This window comes from Budorcas taxicolor, chromosome 16 (genome assembly GCF_023091745.1).
Source record: "Budorcas taxicolor isolate Tak-1 chromosome 16, Takin1.1, whole genome shotgun sequence".
NCBI lineage: Eukaryota > Metazoa > Chordata > Mammalia > Artiodactyla > Bovidae > Budorcas > Budorcas taxicolor.
The window spans coordinates 39,846,942-39,869,507 of NC_068925.1; the positions used below are offsets into that span (position 1 = coordinate 39,846,942).

At 39.3% G+C, this 22,566-nt stretch overlaps 1 protein-coding gene across 1 annotated transcript in view; it reads left to right on the top strand.

Annotated features, from left to right (window-relative positions):
• The first annotated feature begins 735 nt into the window (after positions 1–735).
• Positions 736–22,566, top strand: part of PRRC2C (proline rich coiled-coil 2C) — a 94,256-nt gene continuing 72,425 nt past the window's right edge. The window contains exon 1 of the mRNA XM_052653610.1: positions 736–900. The gene's annotated coding sequence lies outside the window, so the exon portion shown is untranslated. The remainder of the gene's footprint in view (positions 901–22,566) is intronic.

The window sequence follows — 22,566 nt, forward strand, 5'->3', positions numbered from 1 at the left end:
AAAATCTGATGGCTCTAAACACTATTAATGTGTTTGCCATTACAAATAGTTCAAAATACATTTTAAAGTTTTTTCCTATAAACATGCATATATGTGTGTTTTTAATATGTGTTTTTACAGCATATTTACGGCATAAGCATATTATGGCTTAAGCATTTCCCTTATCTAGACATTACTCAAAATTTAATGGCTTCCAAATATTCCATAATATAAATATACCATAATGCATTTATCTCTATATCTTTATCAACACACAAGTATTGGTGTTATGAGTACTGAGTGTTGTGTTTGCACCTTTCTAGAAAATACCAACATATTGCCAAATATCAAGGTTAAATTTTATGCATAGCTTAATTTTAATTAAACTGTCAAACTGTTGTTTGAACCAACTCACAAAACTATCCAGCACCTACCAAGAGCGCTCACTTCTCTGAAGCATAACAACCTGTAACTGAGGTCTCTCCAAGTTTTTGGAAAGATCTCAGACAAAATCTTTACCCTGCAGCGCGAGCTCTAATCTGCGGAACTCCCCCCGTCCAGCAAGAGGCGCCGTAGCCTTCCGCCGGGGTTGGGCCGCCACGGAGTTCTCACGTGAGCCGGCCGTCTCCGCGCCGTGGGGGCGGTCTTGCGGGGATTCGCCTTACGCACGCCGCCGCATGACGTCGTACGTAGGGGCTGGCTAGCCGCCATCTTGTTTCTTTTTCTCACTCGCTATCTCCCTCTCGGGCGGCAGCGAAAGTGCTTTGGCGGTTTGTCCACCCTGTAGCTTAGGCTTTCCGGATCCCGTGGTCCTTCCAGCCGCCCCCTACCCCTGTTTCCCCCTTCCCTTTCCCCGTATCAGAACTCGGCGGAACCCCTCGAAGTGCGCAAACACACTCAGCTTGACACTCACCCTGGCGGGTAAGGAAAGCGAGGGCGTAGGAGCTGCGATCAAAGCGGGCCCCATCGGGGAGGGCTGGCGTGGGGCGGCCCGGGGCATGGGAGCGCAGCCCGACCCTGGTGCCCAGCGTCGGGGGAGCCGCGTGCAGTGGGGCCTTCGGGTCGGGCATCCCCTTTTTTCCTCGTTTACTACCGTCATCTCTGCTCCTGGGGGAGCCTCGGCCTCCTGCTCGGGGAGCGGGAAACCGGAGTCGGATCCGCCCCATGTGGTCTGCAGCGGGAGTTCCGGACCCGTCGGTTTCCTCCCACCCAGGCCTTAGCTCAGGCCCTGCAGGGGGATTACGCGTGTTGCCGGTTAAGAGAAGGGAGTTTTCCTTCCCGCAGGATAGACGGGTGCGCGTTCCCCAGACTGAAGGGCTCATGTAGGCCTTTTAATGCCTGCCTCTTCTTCGCGTTCAGTGGAGGGTGAAATTTGCAATGAGTCGTGTGCGGGAGAGACCGGGTTAAAGATCGGCTCGGTCAGGGGCTCTTGAGGGAATCAGCACCATTCCTACTTCCGCTAGGGACGTGCTGCCCCCACTCCAGAGGCGGGTTCAGATAGCCTTTTCTCCCCTTAGGCCTCCATCCCCTAACCTGCAGGGTGAATCCCACCCTGCAGCTTCCTGGCTTTGAGAGAGAGCGTTAGTATTGGTTTTACGGTAAAGGCCCCACTTTAGGACTTGAAGAAAAAGGCATGGTGGGTGGGAGCGGGCAATAGGAATCCTGTTAAATTCTTCCTTTCCTCGAGGGGAATGTGTCTAATTCCTTTAAAGGGATGTATATTTGTTTTGACCTGATCTGAGATTCTTTTGAGGTTTCTGACATGCCTGATGTTTGCTGGCTTCTAAGGCTACCCGGATTTCCGCATTGACCGATCTTCAACCTAGGTCCATAGATTCATACCTCGCCAGGGTACTTTGAATTGTACAGTAGGCGGCTGTGCTGTAGGATTTTCATTTGTAATGCCCTCAGAAGAATCAGGATTCTTGATTTGAAGGCTTGATAGCTTACTCCTGCAGATAGAAATGATAGGATGATAACTTAAGCGCCCACCAAGTCCAACTCCAGCATTTGTTAAAAGTAGATTTAACCGCCCCTGTTGGTAATTAAGATGCTGCTCTGACTGGAGCCATTTTTAGGTGTGTGCCATAATATGCACTGCAGCATCTTTTCTGGCCCCCCTCAGATGCGTTGATCTCCTAAAAAGAGGAGGAATAGATGGAATTTGAGTTTCTAGCATATAGTCAACTAATAATTCTCTCCTTTTCCGTAGTGGAATTTTCAGAATATAGACTTTTAATTTTACGTTTATATTTTGGTCGAGTGAGTTCTATATATGGTGGTTTTCCCACCTCCACTAGTTGACCTTTACTGAGCACAGAAGTATGCTCTTTACAGACATTCTCTTTGTTAATCTTATAACAAGCCTTTGAGGAAGGTACTGTCATCATCCCCATTTTACAGATGAGGAAATGAAATTTGAGAAATTAAAGTGGTTTGACCAAGGTCACAGGGCAGTTTTTGATGGTGCTGCATAGATTCAAACCCAGACTGTCTAAACAGAAAGGGGATGCTCTGAGCTATCAAGCTGTCTCCCTGTTCTTTGTAATTTTGTAAACTATAGTAACTAAATTAAGATACAGTATTATTAGCCTATTTTTTGTTTTGCTTGAGTCAGTATAGAAACATTGTTGCATGTTAAGGTTAAAGTGTTGCAAGATGTAAAAAATAGATTACAGCTATTCTGGGGATGGGGTAGAAGCTAATTTTTGTACTTTTTATGATTTAAAGGCCAATTGAGTAAAACTCTGTGGTACAACATAAGTTTTAAATTCTGCTATATGGCCTGTATTGATAAAATATTTTCTCATCTGTAAACTGGAAATGATTATAATAACTCCTTCAAAGTCTTATTATAGGATTATCATAGATAATGTATGGAAAGGGCTTATTGCTGTGCTCATACAAAGACATCAACTAGTAGTGGAATGAGAATGGCAGGATAATGGTAGAAGAAAACACTCTCAGCAGAGGGTAACCTGTATATTTTCAGAATAGGGTATACCTTCTTTGAGAACTTAATAAATAGTACCCCCCCCCTTTTTTTAAGATATTTTTAGACCTAAATATCTTTTTTACAAAACACTTGTATGTTAGGTTTTGTTTCTTAAAGATTTCTTCATGTTCTGGAGTCAGTACACCTGGTATCAATATATTGGGCATGACTGAAAATACAGAAGTTCTGGCTCATCCCAATTCGTGTCTCTCCTCTACACTTACCCCTCTGTCTTTACTGGTAATATATCTTTGAAGACTAAATTATGTCCTCCAAGACTATATTAAGCCTCCAAGTGGTTTCCTCCCTCTGTCATCCCCCAAACACCACTTCAGTATGTAAGTCACTTGAGTAACTTGTGTTTCAAATTCTATTTATGCCATATTTGTGTAAGGCAAGGATTGATCACTGATAAAATGTTAACACAAATTGGTACAGAATCCTATTCTTACTATGAAGGAGATCCAAAAGTTGTGTCTGCTTGAGTTATGACTGATATACCTTCAGTAGAGCAAAACTTGTCTCTTTATGAACTGGCTAACCCCATGAAAACTTCTCAGTCTGTGTTAACTGTTGTTTAGAAGTCTTGAGAATTGATATGTTAGTTTTGAGTCATAACATTTAAAAATTCTCAGTAATGCCCTTGTTGCATCAGTCAGTACATCTTTTGGGGTAAAAGTGTTCTCTGGGGAGGCTAACTTACAGTAAACTTTTTATTGTGTATCTATCCACCACACCACCCTCCCCCCAAGCTAAATATAGTCTGACCTTTTTGCCAGTTATATTTCTAGTCATTATTTTGCTCTTGATTGACAGAATGCCTATCACATTTTGGGGCCTGTGTGTGAACATATTTGCTGGTAAATCAGAAGAAAGGCTGTTACTGAGTTTCAACAGTTGTCTGGTTGGCAGACAAAAACGTTTATATGGTTAGTCTGTACCTAGAGTTGAACACAAGATAGCAATGAAATTATTTCTGTCAGTGTTACATACTGATCCATATGTGGTAGTGCCAGGTGTTCTACATTAAAGGAGAGTAGGACATCATCAGCATTTGTGGAGCACTTCAAAACATTATTGGGTATTATTTACATAACATTATCTACTAGTATTCTGTTTACTTGTCTGTTCTGATACTAGTCTGTTTTCCCTTACTAGACAGTTTCTGTGTTCTTATCACTTTGTACAATAGTTGGCATATGCCTAGAGTTTATTATATGCTAATGAATGAGATTAGGAAACATAAAGATTAGACCCACAACTAAGGTTCAGCTGACAAATAGTGGGGCAAAAGAATACCCCATCTTCCCCCCCACCCACCTTTATTTACCTATTGGAATCAAATGCTTTCAGTTAGTTTGTGTTTCTGTACTGTACATTGTGAGATACTTGCATCAGATTATCCTTCCTAATTTTTAGATTTATTCAACAAACATTACAGATTCTTTTAATTTTGTAAGGCACAGTGCATCAGGAAAATGGCTTTTGGTTCCTACCTCCAAGATGCTCACAGTCTTTAATATTAAAAGTTACTGCGTGATCTTTAGATTCATACTGGAAAATTAAAAATATACAGGCAGGCAATGAAAATTTGGGCAGAAAATTCATATATGGAAAACTGTCTCTAGTACAGGTCGTGTCCAGCTGATGACAGGTAAAGGCGTGATGGCCGGAAGAGACGAACTGTAGTTATTACTATTCGGTGAGCACTCACCGTGCCAGGTACTGAACCAAGAGCACTTTGAGGGTTCTCTCAGTCCATACAGTAAGCCTACAATGTGGACTACTTTATTAACATGACACAAGTAGAAAACTGGGATTTAAAGAGATCTAGTAATTTGTTCAAAGTTACTTAGCTAGTAAGTGAGGTTTGAATCATTGACCCAGGGCCTCAGTGCTTAACTTGTATACTACATGAATTTCCCAATGGCCATTGTTTCCCAAACTTTAGTCATTTACAGTTTTTGCTTTATCTTCAAACCATCTGTCAACATTTTTCTTTAATTCAGCTCACTGTCTTTTAATCAAATGATTTTGAAAGAAAAATTTACATGATTATTTGGTGTTAGAGTTTTCCCTCAACATATGTTGAAGTAAACATGTAATTTTAAATATCCCTCTATGGACCACTTAAAACCATATAATATACCATCAGTAGTCATTTGTATTCCACCCTTTGGAACAGAACTGCTGTAAGAAATGAATACTGCATAGAATGAGGCAGCAGTTAGAATTAATGAAGGCCAGAAGTGATGAAAGTCTAGAAATAGATTCATCAAACAGGAAATAGTAGCACTGCAGGAGTAGAGATATAAATTAGAACCTTAACTACATACTTGGGTCAGCCATGACCAGGATAAACTGCAAGGTAGAATGGGTTTATTTAGACAGAGAAATGTAATAAGATGTCTAAGACAATCTATGGCAAGAGAAGGAGAACACTGAAGAGTAACTTGTCACTACAGAAATCAGAGTGGAAGAGAAAAGTCTGAAAATTAGGTTTTGTTAGAGCCAAATGTAGCCAAGTTCAGAAAAATATGTAAAAACTGGCTCTTCGCTTTGGCTTGAGTGATTGGTGGTGGACCCTAAGAGAATGTAGGTCAGGTAATGAGGTTGAAAGGTTAAGCATGGAGGAATTAGTAGTGAGACTTCTTAATTTTTAGGTAGGTTGAATATTCAAATAAGCTCTGGACTAGGAGTTTTGAAACCTAGGGTTAGTCCTTTTGTCACTTTGTGCCAAAAGCTGTTAAACTTTTGGGGCAAGTGACTTGGCTTCTTCAAATTGTAGATACACTGTATTCATTTGGAAAATAAAGATAATACCTGTTTTCCCTATCTTAGAGGATTGTTACAAAGATCACATTAAATGTGTTTCCTATGCTTTTTGAATGTAATCTTTGATATCACATGAGTCTTCCCTGATGGCTCAGACGGTAAAGAATCCACCTACAAGGTTGGAGACCCAGGTTTGATCCAGGTTGGAAAGATTCCCTGGAGAAGGGAACGGCTACCCACTCCAGTATTCTTGCCTGGAGAATTCCATGGACAGAAGAGCTTGGTGGGCTACAGTCCATGGGATCGCAGAGTCAGACACGACTGAGTGACTAACATGAATGAGTCTTAATGACATTTAAAACAGAAAAACATGAAAAATAGAAATTGGAAGGCTTCCATTGAGGATATTCTCAATGAGACTGGAAGATCACCCCATGGGTGTATATGTCGTTAGAGAATGGGTGTTTACAGAAGTTAAAATTGATTTTCCTTCCTCATTCTTTCCTAATGTATAATCTGAAAGTGCAGGGCTGCTGGCTATGGTTGTACCATTTGTGTACTGCACAGAGATGCCAGGCTAAGGGAGGTAGCAAGGACTGAAATCCATCCATAATCTGCTTGCAGAGTCCTGTGCCCTGGGTAGGCCTCCTAGGGGAAGTCGTGCTTCCTCTTCTCCCTCCCAAGGCATCAACCCCCTCACCAAGAGGAGTACCTGTTTTCCTGTTTGCACAAAGGCCCTGTGAAGGCCAGTGCTCTGAAAGGCTCCTTAAGGAGAGATGTTAAAGATGCGTTTAGAACGTCAAAAACAATTGGGAGACTGGAGAAATGGTCTCTAGGAACAGAAAGCCTAGAACTTACTACCAAGATGGGTTAAGTAGTTGCACAACAGCAAGCACAGAATTTCAGTTTATCTAGTATATTTTAAAGATGGGCACTGTCGCGTATTAAATATTTCTAGTAATTTGGGAACAGTATATTAAAATATACATAGATTATCAGCTTTCAGAGAGGCAAGAGCATACGAGTAAAACTATACTTACTATTTAATCTTCAAAAAAAAAACTAAATATTTTGGCTTTTCTGGACCTGTACTTTTAAGTAACTTAATGTTTGGTTTAAATTTTGTGGATCTTAACTGAAGAATATTACATGAAAAATTGCTTCTGAAATGGGACAGATAGAGGAATTTTGTTTCAAAAGCAGGGAAAGGATGTTATTGAAACAAAGCTTTTGACAGAGATATGGAAGGTTGGTTATACTGCTGTATAAGTGTTAAAATTTAGATTAAGAAAAATTGGATTTATCAGTGTACAGTTCTGTAAGCCTAGTGGGCTGCCATCTATGGGGTCTCACAGAGTCAGACACAACTGAAGCGACTTAGCAGCAGCAGCAGTTACATGTAGCTGCACAATACAGAATGTAGAAAGGTGAAATATCTCCCAGCTGTAGAATCAGAGTCTTTTGACATTTTGGAGACAAATTATCTCTCTTGAAGAAAGAACTGTTGAATATGGATTGAAAAGTCAAGAACAGCTTACATGTGCCGATTGCTTGAAATTCTGATCTCACCATAACCACCACCAACCCCCCCACCACCCCCTCAATTTTTTTTCTTTGGTTGTATTTGTCACAAACCTGAAAACATAGTATAAAAATGGAAATAGAAAGACCTGGGTAAGTTAACATGTCTCAAGACAGATCATTTTAATGGTGGAGGAATAGAGCCAGTGCTTGATGGGGAGGGATGCTAACCAATTTTCTAGACTTAAAAATTTAAACTTTAAATTCCAACCCATAAAGACAGCTTTTTAGTCATGAAAAGTTTTGAATGATTAATGATGTTGGATGACTATCTTATGAGAGTGGTTCTCTTTTTCTTCCATAATACCCAATATACTTAACCTTGCAAAAAAACAAAGTTGACTAAGAAATTATTTATGTGTTACTTTTTATTTATTACATATGAGTTTGAAAGTGTTAAATTATCATTTATTAAACTCATTATTAAGTACTAGACACCATTTAACAGCTCTGTACACACTTAAGACTCACAACAGGCCAGAAGATGTAGCCCACAGATGGGGAAAGAAAAATTCAGAATTACATTTAATGACGGAAAATGCTTATGCCATAATATGTGTATGCCACAATTATGCTATAAAAATATCACCCAACTACTAAATGTTAGAGCTGAGATTTTAACTGAATCAGTTTTTAAGAGAAGTAATTGTGTAAATAGGAACAATTTTAAAATATTTCAGGTTGTCCAAAGAGTGCCCTGACAATCACCTTCCAGAGGAAGTGATAGGCACACACCTTCACTTTGCTGGTTTATAGTAGTTTATAGTACAGAAGATTTGATAGCTACATTTCTTTTCTGATTATTATTAGGGCTTTCTTGGCCCCAGAGTCTTAATTTTATGTTTCAGTTACTAAGAACAGCCTGAGTGCATCTACCACTTTGATTAGAATGCCAACAGATATTTATATTACACTTTGTTTTTTAAAATGACAATTTTTAATGCTTTTGCTGTAGTGATATTGTAGTAGAGGCATTCAACATATGGCGATATTCTTAGCTTTACTATTATAGAAGCAGATGATCTTAAGAAATATTGGCTGTCACTCTTTGCTTTATTTTTTTAAATTTATTTTCTATCAAAATGTGGTTGGTTTACAATATTAATTTCAGGTGTACAGCACAGTGACTCAGTTATACATATATATTCTTTTATGTATCTGTTAATCCCAAACTCCTAATTTTTGCGCCCCCCCCCCCCTCCCCCGCAAACCCTTTTCTCATTGGGAATCCTGTTTGTTTTCTTTGTGAATCTATTTCTGTTCGGTAAGTCAGTTCATTTGTTATTTCCCTAGATTACACATATATGCAGTATCATATCCTTGTCTTTCTTGTCAGAGTCACTTAATATGATAATCTCTAGGCCCATCCATGTTGCTGCAAATAACGTTATGTCATTCTGACTTTAGAATTACTGGTTATGAGCCTCCCTGGTTTGCTCTGTGGTAAAGAATCTGTCCACAGTTCAGGAGATGTGAGTTCGATCCCTGGGTCAGGAAGATCCCCTGGAGATGAAAATGGCAACCCACTCCAGTTTCTTGCCTGAGAAATCCTATGAACAGAAAGAGCCTGGTGGGCTACAGTTCATGGGGTCACAAAAGAGTTGGATACAATTTAGCGACTAAACAACAACAAAGTGATTATAACAATTAAAAATGAAAGCAACCATAGAACTTGACCAGTGCAGCTTCTCATTCAAAGCAGAAGTTACCTTTTAAAATATTTTTGATAAAGGCTTATGTTGCTTCTGCTTGAATGTATCTGGTGCCCAGGAAGATGCTGTAATTGACCTTTAACATTCATATTTTAAGATCTAAGTTTCCAAATACCTGAACACCATAATAGTATTCAGACCTCTTCACTTTGTCTCGGCTTCCGTCATCTGCACCAGGATTTGGCTTTCTTTCCAGAGCTCTTCTTCCTCTCCCTGCACCGCCCCCCCCCCCCCCCCCCCCCCCCCCCCCGCCCCCACACACACAGACACACAGAAACAGTTATGTATCTCTTCACAAGAGTTACTGTTTCTCTAAAAGCCAAAACAAGCCATGGGCATGGAACAACAGGAGAGAGAGAGAATATCTTAGGTTTATTTCCTAGAAGCACCCTTCTCTCACATACCTCATGGTATTGGACGCACATTTTGTGCCTCAGCAAAAATACGTATCACTTCATTTCATAGCTCTTTGGGTTGCTTGGCTAATGGTGAAAGTAGAGAATGAGTTTAAGATATAACTTGTTCCACCTGTGGATAAACTGAACAGAAAATTTTTCTTTTGTATCCAGTTTAGTTTGTTTTTATTGGTTATCTTAATGAAGACAAAAATTGAGCGTAATACTCTATAAACAGTGTGATAAGCATAAGATTCAGTAGAACTGTCACAGTTCCAGAGTTGTACATTAGATTTCTGTTAGAGTAGCAGTGTTTATAAAACAGTAGTATCACACTGCTTGCTGTTCACTAACTGTCCTTTTTGATATGAACAGACTAAATCTGTATTCTATATTTATGAAAGTCAGTTCTTGAAGTATGACTATATAGCTATTTATTAGATCTAGTTTAGTTCTACTCAACATTTGAAGATCTTTTTAAATCTTAAGAGAGTCATTTAATGCATTGTTACTTTTTCAGATGTATGTGTCGTATGTGGTGTCTACTTTCCAGGTCTTTATTGAGGTTTTTGACAAATAAGAAAGGACACGGTCCAATATATTCATATTTCTGGTCCCATTAATTCATACTGACTGTTCAAATATAAAATAATTTTCAGCCTCAAATATTCTGTGATTCTCATTTGTCTTGTATTTAAGGAGTACATAAAGATGAGTACTTTGATTAGTGTGTTTACAGTCAAGCAACTGGAGGAGGGATTAATCAAAAGTAAGGTTTTTAGAAAGATAATATTTTACAACATTGTAAATCAACTATATTCCAACAAAAGTTAATTTTAAAAAGAAAGGTAGAATTTTGTGACGGCTAGTTGACCTGGAACTCAAGAGTGGTGAATGTCTTGACTTCTTTACTTTAAATGGAAGATCAAGTTAAAATTTGAGTGATGAATGCTGTTTTCTGAAGTTATATATCAATCTTCTCTATCTTTGTTAGCTCCAGCTACCATGAGAAAAATACCATAAGCAAGGTGGCTTAAACAACAGAAATGTGTTTACCACAGTTCTGGAGGCTGGAGGTCCAAGACCAGGATGCCAGCATACCTAGGTTCTGGTGAAGTCTCCCTGGCTTGCACATGGCTGAATGCCTTCTAGCTGAGTCCTCACATGACTGAGAGAGAGCTCTAATATTTCTTCCTCTTAGAAGAGTTCAGCTCAGTCACTCAGTCATGTCTGACTCATTTTGACCCCATGGACTGCAGCATGCCAGGCTTCCCTGTCTGTTACCCACTCCTGGAGCTTACTGAAACTCATGTCCATCGAGTCGATGATGCCATCCAATCATCTCATCCGCTCTCATCCCTTTCTCCTCCTGCCTTCAATTTTTCCCAGCATCAGGGTGTTTTCCAGTGAATCAGTTATTTGCATCAGGTGGCCAGAGTATTGGAGCTTCAGCTTCAATCCTTCCAATAAATATTCAGGGTTGATTTCCTTTAGGATTGACTGATTTGATCTCCTTGCAGTCCAAGGACTCTCAAGAGTCTCCTCCAATACCAGAGCTCAAAAACATGAATTCTTCAGTGTTCAGCCTTGTTTGTGGTCCAACTCTCACATCCATACATGACTACTGGAAAAACCATAGCTTTGACTAGACAGAGCTTTGTTGGTAAAGTAACATCTCTTTACTTATGTTGTGTAGGTTTGTCATAGCTTTTCTTCCAAGGAGCAAGCATCATTTAATTTCATGGCTGCAGTGATTTTTGGAGCCCAAGAAAATAAAGTCTATCACTCTTTCCTTTGTTTCCCCATCTATAGGCCATGAAGTGATGGGACTCAATGTCAGATCTTCGTTTTTTGAATGTTGAGTTTTAAGCCAGCTTTTTCACTTCCTCTTTCACTTTCATCAAGAGGCTCTTTAGTTCCTCTTTGCTTTCTGTCATAAGGATGGTGTCATCCGCATCCCTGAGGTTATTGATATTTCTCCAGGCAATCTTGATTCCAGCTTGTACTTCATCCAGCCCGGCATTTCACATGATGTACTCTGCATATAAGTTAAATAAGCAGGGTGACAATATACAGCCTTGATGTACTCCTTTCCCAGTTGGAAACCAGTCCATTGTTCCATGTCTGGTTCTGTCACTTCTCGACCTGCATACAGATTTCTCAGGAGGCAGGTAAGGTGGTCTGGGATTCCCTTCTCTTTAAGAATTTTCCAGTTTCTTGAGATCCACACAGTCAAAGGCTTTAGGGTAGTAGATGTTTTTCTGGAGTTCTCTTACTTTTTGTATGCTCCAACAGATGTTGGCAATTTGCTCTCTGGTTCCTCTACCTTTTCTAAATCCAGCTTGAACATCTGGAAGTTCTTGGTTCACATACTGTTGAAGCCTGGCTTGGAGAATTTTGAGCATTACTTTGTTAGCATGTGAGATGAGTGCAGTTGTGGGGTAGTTTGAACATTTGGCATTGCCTTTCTTTGGGATTGGAATGAAAACTGCCCTTTTCCAGTCCTGTGGCCACTGCTGAGTTTTCCAAATTTGCTGGCATATTGAGTACAGCACTTACAGCATCATATTTCAGGATTTGAAATAGCTCTGCTGAAATTCCATCACCTTCACTAGTTTTGTTCGTAGTGATGCTTCCTAAGGTCCGCTTGACTTCACATTCCAGGATGTCTGGCTCAGGTGAGTGATCACACCATTGTGATTATCTGGGTCATGAAGATCTTTCTTGTACAATTCTTCTGTGTATTCTTGCCACCTCTTAGTATCTTCTGCTTCTGTTAGGTCCATACCATTTCTGTCCTTTATTGTGCCCATCTTTGCATGAAATGTCCCCTTGGTATCTAATTTTCTTGAAGAGATCTCTAGTCTTTCCCATTCTACGTTTGTCCCATTCTAACCCACATATATATATGTTCCCATTCTATAGTACTTACAAGAGTACTAATCCCATATGAGGCCCATTCTCATCACCTCAGTTGACCCTAGTTAACTCCCAAAGGTACCAGCTCCAAATACCTTATGTTAATTGGTGTTTAGGGCTTCACCATGTGAATTTTGGGGAGACACAATTCAGTTAGTCACCCCTCCTTTTACAGTCTATAGTGCATTGATTCTTATGCTTTTTGCATTAATATACTTCAAAATGATGTTTCTACAACAGTTGAAATACATTTGTTGATTGAGATATCACTGTCTTGTTGCTTTAACTTTTTATCCTTTATATTCAACTCTATTATAATACAGTAAATTTTGATAATAAAAACTTGAATCTTTTAAAATCTCTTAACCTCAAATGATATTTATTATTACATGTTTGATGTTTATTTCTTCTGTAATGAAAATTGAGTTCTGATTTTCATATAGTGAGTTTCCCTTGGTTACTGGCTTTGACATCAAGTCATCACTTCCTACATTATGAGTTTTATTAAAGTTGTTTCTTTATTGGTAAGTTTTGGTGACTTAGGCTTTGAGCTCTTATATCCAACTGGATATTTTTACATTCTCCATCTCTATAGCTCAGATTTAAGTAACAGTTTGGCTTCAAGGGACATTACCAAGTTAGAATGTATAGAACTTGGATCCCTCTTTATGTTAGAAATGGGAGACATAAATATCAAAGATTACTCAGGGTTTTAAACCAGAGGTTATCGAAAAAGGTTATGGTAAAATCAGGGAGAAGAACATGTTTTGGAAAGCAGATAAACATTTTTTGAAAACTTCTTTTAGGGGAGGGAGAATAATCTTAATCTCCCAAAAATGTTGTAAAAATAGTTCCAAGAGGGACTTCCCTGGCTAAGACTCCGTGTTCCCAATTCAGGAGATCTGGGTTTGATTCCTGGTCAGAGAACTGGATCCTCCATGCCTCAGTTAGGAGTCTACATGCGACCTAAAGATCCTCAGTGCCACAGTGAAGATCTCAAAGATCCCACATGCTGCAGCTAGGACCTGGCGCAGTAAAATAAATATTTTAAAAAAAACAGTACAAAGAATTTCCACATCTGTTCATCCCTATTCCCTGACTATTAATGGTTTATTACTGGATTTGTTTTACCGTTTTCTGTGTTGCACATGTGTATGCACTCGGTGCATATTACGTGTACTTAACTTTTAATGTCTTGATCTAAACCCTGTCATTACCTGTAAACTTAAATTCAAATGACAAGCTCCTATGCCTCCACCTTTCTCACACAGATAGTACACTTTCTCCTGGGCTTTTTTGTTGTTGTTGTTGTTGTTAAAAGATCAAAGCAATCAGTAATAAACTTGATTCAGCAAGCATTAAATAATCACTATTGTTAAAGAGTTTTTAATTCAGTCTTTTTGAACTTTCCAGTCCCTTCTACCCTCCTTATTTTTTTCCAACTTCTCTTCATTCTTGTGAAGTTTAGACTTTCTTGAAATGTTACTCTAATCATTCTGGCAGTATCCTTACCTCCCTTTTCTTTACACTTACCTGACACAACTCTAATTTCACATTCAGTCCAGCTGCTTACAAAGCCTCCCATTACTCCCCACTCCTAGACGTGCTGCTGAACGTTGTTGCTCAGTCGTGTCCAACTCATTGTGACCCTGTGGACTGCAGCATGCCAGGCTTCCCTATTCTTCACCATCTCCCAGAGTATGCTCAAACTCATGTCCATTGAGTTGGTGATGCCATCCAACTATCTCATTCTCTGTCGCGTCCCCTTCTCCTGCCTTCAGTCTTTCCCAGTATCAGGGTCTTTTACAGCGAGTCAGTTCTTTGCATCAGCTGACCAAAGTATTCGAGCTTCAGCTTTAGAATCAGTCCTTCCAGTGAATATTCAGGGTTGATTTCCTTTAGGATTAACTAGTTTGATCTCCTTGTAGTCCAGGAGTCTCTCAGGACTCTTCACCACCATTCCAAGGCATCAGTTCTTCAGCGCTCAGTCTTTTTTATTGTCCAGCTCTCACATCCATACGAGACCAGTGAAAAAAACATACTTTGACTATATGGTCCTTTATTGGCAAAGTAATGTCTCTGCTTTTAAATATGCTGTCTAGGTTTGTCATTGCTTTTCTCCCAAGGAGCAAGAGTCTTTAATTTCATGGCTGCAGTCAGTCCACAGTGATTTTGGAGCCCAAGAAAATACAGTCTCTCACTGTTTCCATTGTTTCTCCATCTGTTTGCCATGAAGTGATGCCATGATCGCAGTTTTTTGAATTTTGAGTTTTAAGCCAGGTTTTTTCATTGTTGCCGCTGCTAAGTCGCTTCAGTCGTGTCCGACTCTGTGCGACCCCATAGATGGCAGCCCACCAGGCCCCCCCATCCCTGGGATTCTCTAGGCAAGAATACTGGAGTGGGTTGCCATTTTCTTCTCCATTTTTCATTGTTAACAGTCTTCAAATCACAGTCTTGGGAATATTTGTGTCCCTGGTTTCCAGCTTCTTCTGCATTTTCAATGCCTCATTTTAATTGTTGACTTTCTTTCTTCCCAGTTCTTTCAACATCTTTTCCAGCCTTCTCAAACCTATACTCAGTTGATGGAGATCAGCATGTCTCTTTCATTTGTCCCTAGTACTAATGGTAGATAATATAGTACACACTGAGTAAATGTTTTTGTGCTTGAGTGGGGAAATTAAACATTTTTAGTTTGTAATTCTGTCAGAAAATTTAAGTGAGGATATTTTGTTTTATACACAATTAAAAAGCTTGATGGAAGGGTTTGGTTGGGAATTATACTTACTGAAGTAGTGAACAGTAGATTAGATGGCCAAAGAGGAAAACACATAGAGAAGAGAAAGCTGACAAAACTAACTCTCCTCTATAGGGATAGGAAAAAAAATGATACAGATGTCAGTTACAGGAACCAGTGAAAATGGTTTACACATAAGGTCTTTATATTTGTATGTGATACATGACTATTATTAGTATATATTCTTCTTTTATTTGTTCAATAAAACATTTGTTAAATGCATCCAGTGCGCTTCTCTGGAAATGTTTGCAGTTTCTTTTTAATGTTAAGCAAGTTAAATGAGTGGGATGTTGTGCTGTGTTTCCTAGAGAAACTAAACAATCACCATAAGAACAACGAGAGAAGAGAGGTAAACAGGTCTTGGATACCTAGAAGCTCATGGAGGCCAGAAAGATTATAATTCTGTCCTTTAATTGAATTTTGCAGGTTGGTGATTTACAAAAGTATGGTGTTCGCCCCCCTAATATACTAGATTTTAAATATTACTTAATATTTTTGGTATGGAATACTTACAAATACTTTTGTAATTACAAATCAGTCACCTGAAGAAATTTTAGAAATGGTATCTAATCTCTTGATGTGTGGATATCCCTTAAGATTTTTTTCCCACAAATATTCAGCCTGCAATACCTATTCTTTCATGAAAACCGTATTCGTGTTACCATTGTTTCATTCTTTCATTTCAAAAGGTTGATGGTTATATTATGGTAAACTGCTGCCTTTCAAATTTCCCTTAAGACCTTTTGAAAACAGACGGTTTGCTTTGAAAGCACTGACTTCCTTTTTTTTCCCACTCTCCTCCATTTCTTCCTTTCATTTTAACTTTTTTTTGGGTTTTGCTCAAAAAAGGTAACATATTCACTGTTCAAAATTTAGAAAATGTAGGTGCATGTTTTGCTACATCTAATTTCAGTGGGAAAAACAACTAGTTTCTTACCAGCTTTGCTCAGAGTCATAGAACTTTGAATTTAGATGTTCACTTTTTCTTTTGTTAAACAGAGAAAGAGGATATATTATTCACACAGCTTTGTTTTTGCAGACTGACCCTCAAATCATGATTTAGACTTTTAAGTACATAGTAGACAGGATAGTAACATTATATATATGTAAATTTTTAAAATCAGTTTTATGTCCAGAAAATGCAAATATTTGTGGTTTATTATGTATAAGCCATATAAGATATGTATATATTTAATATAAATATGTATGTATGTTTCTATTTTGGCCTCACTGTGCAGCTTATGGGAATCTTAGTTCCCTGACCAGGGATTGAACCCTGGCCACCACGGAAGTAAAAACTAGTCTTTATAGTATACAAATGATAAAAAGCTTTCAAAGGGATACAAAAGGGATACAAGTAGAGGATATAGTTCTTTGGTTTCTCATAACTGTCCATGTGTTTTTTTGAAATCTGAAGATAGCAAGTTTGAAGAGAGCATTCCTCTTGAGCAGACAGCTTCAAAAGTTTTTTCTTTCTTTAATTAGTAATTTATGTAAATTGTACCCTTTTGTTACTTAAGATGTGGGTCTGCTGAATGCAGCCATGCATTTACTCAGAAATTGAGTTTTTTTTAAATTATTATTTTCTCCTCGATTGGAGGAGGAAATGGCAACCCACTCCAGTATTTTTGCCTGGAGAATCCCCATGGACAGAGGAGCCTGGTGGGCTACAGTCCATAGGGTCGCAAAGAGTTGGACATGACTGAGCGACTTCATTTTCTTTCTTTCTTTTTTCTCCTCCATTGGCTCTTCATGGCATTTAGAACAAACACATGGGCGATATTCTTTATCTTAGCCTAAAATATTCTGCAAAATTTGACCTTTGTCTACCTGACTTCCTCTCCTGCCTTGTTTTCAAGATCAGAATTGCTTTGTTTTTCTGGTGGTGGTTCTCAACCATAGCTATCCTTTAGAGCCAAAGCCTTTGACTGTGTGGATCACAATAAACTGTGGAAATTTCTGAAAGAGATGGGAATACCAGACCACCTGACCTGCCTCTGGAGAAACCTATGTGCAGGTCAGGAAGCAACCGTTAGAACTGGACATGAAACAACAGACTGGTTTCAAATAGGAAAAGGAGTCTGTCAAGGCTGTATATTGTCACCCTGCTTATGTAACTTCTATGCAGAGTACATCATGAGAAACGCTGGGCTGGAAGAAGCACAAGCTGGAATCCAGATTGCCAGGAGAAATATCAATAACCTCAGATATGCAGATGACACCACCCTTATGGCAGGAACTAAAAAGCCTCTTGATGAAAGTGAAAGAGGAGAGGGAAAAAGTTGGCTTAAAGCTCAACATTCAGAAAACGAAGATCATGGCATCTGGTCCCATCACTTCATGGGAAATAGGTGGGGAAACAGTGTCAGATTTTTTTGGGCTCCAAAATCAGTGCAGTTGGTGATTGCAGCCATGAAATTAAAAGACGCTTACTCCTTGGAAGGAAAGTTATGACCAACCTAGACAGCATATTCAAAAGCAGAGATATTACTTTGCCAACAAAGGTCCGTCCTGTCAAGTCTACGGTTTTTCCAGTGGTCGTGAATGGATGTGAGAGTTGGATTGTGAAGAAGGCTGAGCGCCGAAGAATTCATGCTTTTGAACTGTGGTGTTTTGAACTTTTGGGAGTCCCTTGGACTGCAAGGAGATCCAACCAGTTCATTCTAAAGGAGAACCATCCTGGGTGTTCTTTGGAAAGAATGATGCTAAAGCTGAAACTCCAGTACTTGGGCCACCTCATGTGAAGAATTGACTCATTGGAAAAGACTCTGATGCTGGGAGGGATTGGGGGCAGAAGGAGAAAGGGACGACAGAGGATGAGATGGCTGGATGGCTTCACCGACTCGATGGACGTGAGTTTGAGTGAACTCTGGGAGTTGGTAATGGACAGGGAAGCCTGGCGTGCTGGGATTCATGGGGTCACAAAGAGTCAGACAAGACTGAGTGACTGAACTGAACTGAGAGACACTTGGGGAGCTTTTTAAAGAATGCCATTGTCAGACCTAGCCCCAGAAATTCTGATTTAACTGGTCTAGCACTGAGACCTGGACATATATTACCTTTCAAAATCTTCCTGAATAAGTCTGTGCAACCTACATTGAGAACCACAGATGGATTTTCTTAACTCATATCCCCTTGTGCATAGAGGTCTTTCAAACCTTCATCATCCTATCTAAAGTCTCTTTCCTCTCTGCTGTCTCTTTACCCAGTTTTTTCACTTCCATGTTTTCATGTACTTATTTATTACAAGTTCCATGAACACAGGGGCATCATGGGGAGTTGCTAATGGACAGGGAAACTTGGCATACTGCAGTCTATGGGGTTGCAAATAGTTGGACACAACTGAGCAACTGAACATTTAAAACAACATTTGGCAGTTTATTAGTTCTCAGCACATTTGTTATATAAGTGTTGAATGGATATTGTCACTGCAGCAATAGGGAGGTATTTCAGAAGACTTGTTTCTGTGTAACCTGTAGAGGGTTGCTTTGCTAAATTATATTTCAAGACTATACTAATTACTACATTAGGCTTTAAGAGAACGTAGGTTTCATTATTTTAGGTTTTAGTATCCAAGGGCAAGAGCACACAAGAGAGAAGAAATGTTGTCCCTTGGATACAGTGTTGTTGATGTGGGTTAGGTTCCCGTGCCAGTGCTCAGAAGGAAGAGGCATTTCTCATTACCACACTTGGAAGCACCTTTTACAATATAGGGAGGAATCATGACAATGGTGTTGTACCTAATGAACACAAAGTATTTTCATACTTTGTGTATGTAGTATTATTTGGATATGTAGTAGTATTTGGATACTACTACTTTCTGATTTTTATTTGTTGTGTAAACTACAAGGCAGATCAGAAGTCAAATGAACTCACCAGCTTCTTTTGCTTTCTTCCCCTGTGCGTGCATGGTAAGTCGCTTCAGTCGTGTCCACCTCTCCACCAGAGTCCTTTGTCTATGATTTCTCCAGGCAGGAATACTGGAGTGGATTGCCATGTCCTCCATGGGATCTTCCCAACCCAGGGATTGAACTCTCATCTCTTAGGCAGGTTCTTTACCATTAACATTACCTGGGAAGCTTCTTTCTTCCCCCATCTTCTCTAAATCTAGGCTTTCCACCTTACTTAATGTCTAGTTTTTCACGCTCATCTTTTTCATTCTTGTTAGTGTTAACGTAAAATTTGACTCCTTGACTCCTTGTCCTTGACTCCTCTTTCCTACACTCCTGTGTCCAGTCTCCATTTTTCAGCCACGACCTACCTCTTGTCCTAGGTTGTGACAGTCTGGTATCTTCATATTCCACATATGAGCCCCTGCAATCCATTCTCCACGTTCTTGCCAGAATGATACATATATTTTTGGCCATGCCAAGAGGCTTGTGGGGATCTCAGTTCCCCCACCAGGGATTGAACCTGGGCCACAGCAGTGACAGTGCCGAATCCTAACCCCAGGACCACCAGGGAACTCCCAGAATATCTTTAAAACAAAAAGCCTCTACTCAGAGTTCATTTGCTTCAAAGATAAAATTTTAAATCCTAATGGTCATCCAGCCAATCCTCCCTTTCTTAATAGCTTCCACTTCACCACTTTTTTGTTTTTGAACATGATTAGCGTATCAGTGTGGGAGGGCCTTTGCATTTGTGTTTTCTTAAGCCTTGAAGCTGCCTGCTTCTCTGTTAGATTCAAGTCAGAAGCTCTCTCTCTAGAGAAGCTGATAATGATCCACTGATCTAAAGTACTTTCAGTTCAGTTCAGTTCAGTCACTCAGTCGACTCTGCGACCCCATGAATTGCAGCACGCCAGGCCTCCCTGTCCATCACCTGCCCTTTTGTACTTTCTCCTGTTGTCCTGTTTGGTTTTATTTACAGTATTTGTCATCATGTGAAATGACTTTGATTACCTGTTATTTGAGTTATCAAACTGAGAAGATCTGTGAGAGCAGATTCTTAGCTCTTATATCTCCAGTTCAGTAATGTTTCAAAATATGGATCACTTAATGACTGACCTTACCACATACCATATCATAGTGAATATCCTTATGTGTGTGTATTTTGCACGTTAGACTTCAGTTTAGAACACAGCAGCACAGCTTAAAACATTCTTAGTTCCCAAGCCTTACAAAACAGGCCACAGACTGGATTTAGCCACAGGCCTTAGTTTGCCAAAGCCTGCATTTAGTTCACTGTGAATAGCATGTGAATTGTCTCTGTTTAATGTCAGAATTCTCTTGTGAAATCACCTGGGCCAGACACTGTTTGAGGATGGGCAGTTTTTGAACAAAGTTGTTTTTTTTTCTCCTTTATTGTTTTTGCCTGTTTATCTTCAGCCAAATCTAGTAATTTCTGTTTTCCTAGAAAATACTTATTTCAGAGCATTCTCTTCGTGTGTGTATTTTATCTCATTCTTCTTAGTGTTTAACTTAAAATTAGAGTGATTCAGCTAATTTCTATATTATTTTTTCCGAACGAGTCAGCTCTTGAATTTATCAGTTATTACTATTCTGTTTTTTAATTTGATTTTTCTTTTCTGCTCTTTTTGAGGTAACTCAAAATGATTTGTCTGGTAACGAAAGTACTCAAGAGCATTCCTTTCAGTTATATGATGTATGCAACATAGTTTGACAAGAGATGTGTTTATTTTTCATTTCCAGTTGATTTTCTTGTATGTTTCTAGTTTTGTCCTTTGGTTAACTTTATAGCCACAAGAATCTTAAACTGCTCTCTTACCAATTCCAGGAACAAAAACAGTTTGTTGATTTCTTGTTTATTATGTTCTGACATTTTCTTTTGCTTCAGTATTGGCCCTATTTTTACATTGTTCTTCATTATTCCTTATCAGGCCTACCGATTCCAATTTCATATCTTGCCAGCCTATTTCCCTCCCTGCTGTCCCCATCTTCTTCACTTGTACAAATTAAAAACACTATTTTATGTCTCCTATACTTGTAATACTCCTGACATTTCTGTTTGCCTTGTGGGGTTGGGGGGAGATTCCCCACACCAAGCAATTAGATTCTCCAGCCGTTTTCCAGGTGTCTTAAAATCTAACACATTTCTGACCTAGGTACCTGGAGATGGCATCACATCCCAAAGGTTAGTACAGGCTCAGTCGCACAAGACTGTCCCTTATCCCAACACTGCAGATGCCCGTCGGAAGTCCAGATTGTTACCCATGCTTCTGACTGGCAGGCTGGCTATAAATCGGGTTTGATTAATTTGCTAGAGCAGTTCACAGAATCCAGGAAAACAATTTACTTATTAGATCACCAGTTTATTACAAAGTATTAAAGACTCTTTGTGACCCCATGGACTGTAGCCCACCAGGCTCCTCTGTCTATGGAATGCTCCAGGCAAGAATACTGGAGTGGGTTGCCATGCCCTCCTCTAGCAGATCTCCCCAACCCAGGAATCAAACCCAGGTCTCCTACTTGCAGGTGGATTCTTTACTGTCCGAGGCACCAGGGAAGCCCTCTCTTTCTCAATTTGCCCTGGTAGATTTGCATGGTAATATTCTTGTTTGCTTTCAATCTAGAGGGCCTTGATCTTTTTAAAAACATTTTTTATTGACAAGTAATAAACTGTACATACTTAAAGTGAAGTATTTGATATTTTGCATATACACATCATGAAACTTACAACAGTCAAGATAAGGAACATATCAATAAAAATTCCTTCTGTTCCTACCCATTCCCTGTACCATAGATATGTTTGCATTTTGTAGAGTCGACTACAACGTAAAAATTGAGAATTACATTTTATTTGGTGAACAAAACTGAAGACTTAAGTCTGGAAGTTAGCTTCTCAGGTGGCTCTTAGAAATCAGTCCAAAGAGGTAAGGGAGGAACCAGGATAAATAGAAATTTTACGAAGAAACCCAGGTAGTTGGAACATCGAAAAATTACTGTTAATTAAAGAAAACCAGGCATCTCAAGTTAATGAATTTAGCGTTTTTCTATGTATGATTCAAGGATCTGGGCCCATTGAAATCATTCCTTTTATATGCACCTTAACTGTCTTGGGCCAGTGTCCTCCTTTTCTTCATCCTGAATCCCCTCAGGGTGCACAGTTGGCGTTGGCAGCTGTAGCTGCTGGCTTGATGGCAGTAACATCCTTTGTTTACTAATAATGGAAGGCAATATTTTTCATCCAGAGTTAAATTCTGTATATAGTGCATATGTTGGAAATCTAGCTTCTTTCTGCATAATCACTTTGAGATTTATCCATGTAGTTACATTTACCAGTAATTCATTCTTTTTTACTGCCTGGATATTCATTTCTTTTATGTATATACAACAGTATGGTTTTCCAGTCACCTGTTGGTAAACAGTTGGGTTGTTTCCAGTGTTTGCCTGTTACAAATAAAACTATGAACCAGAGTCCAAGTCTGAGTCTTCATATGGACATACGGACAATTCC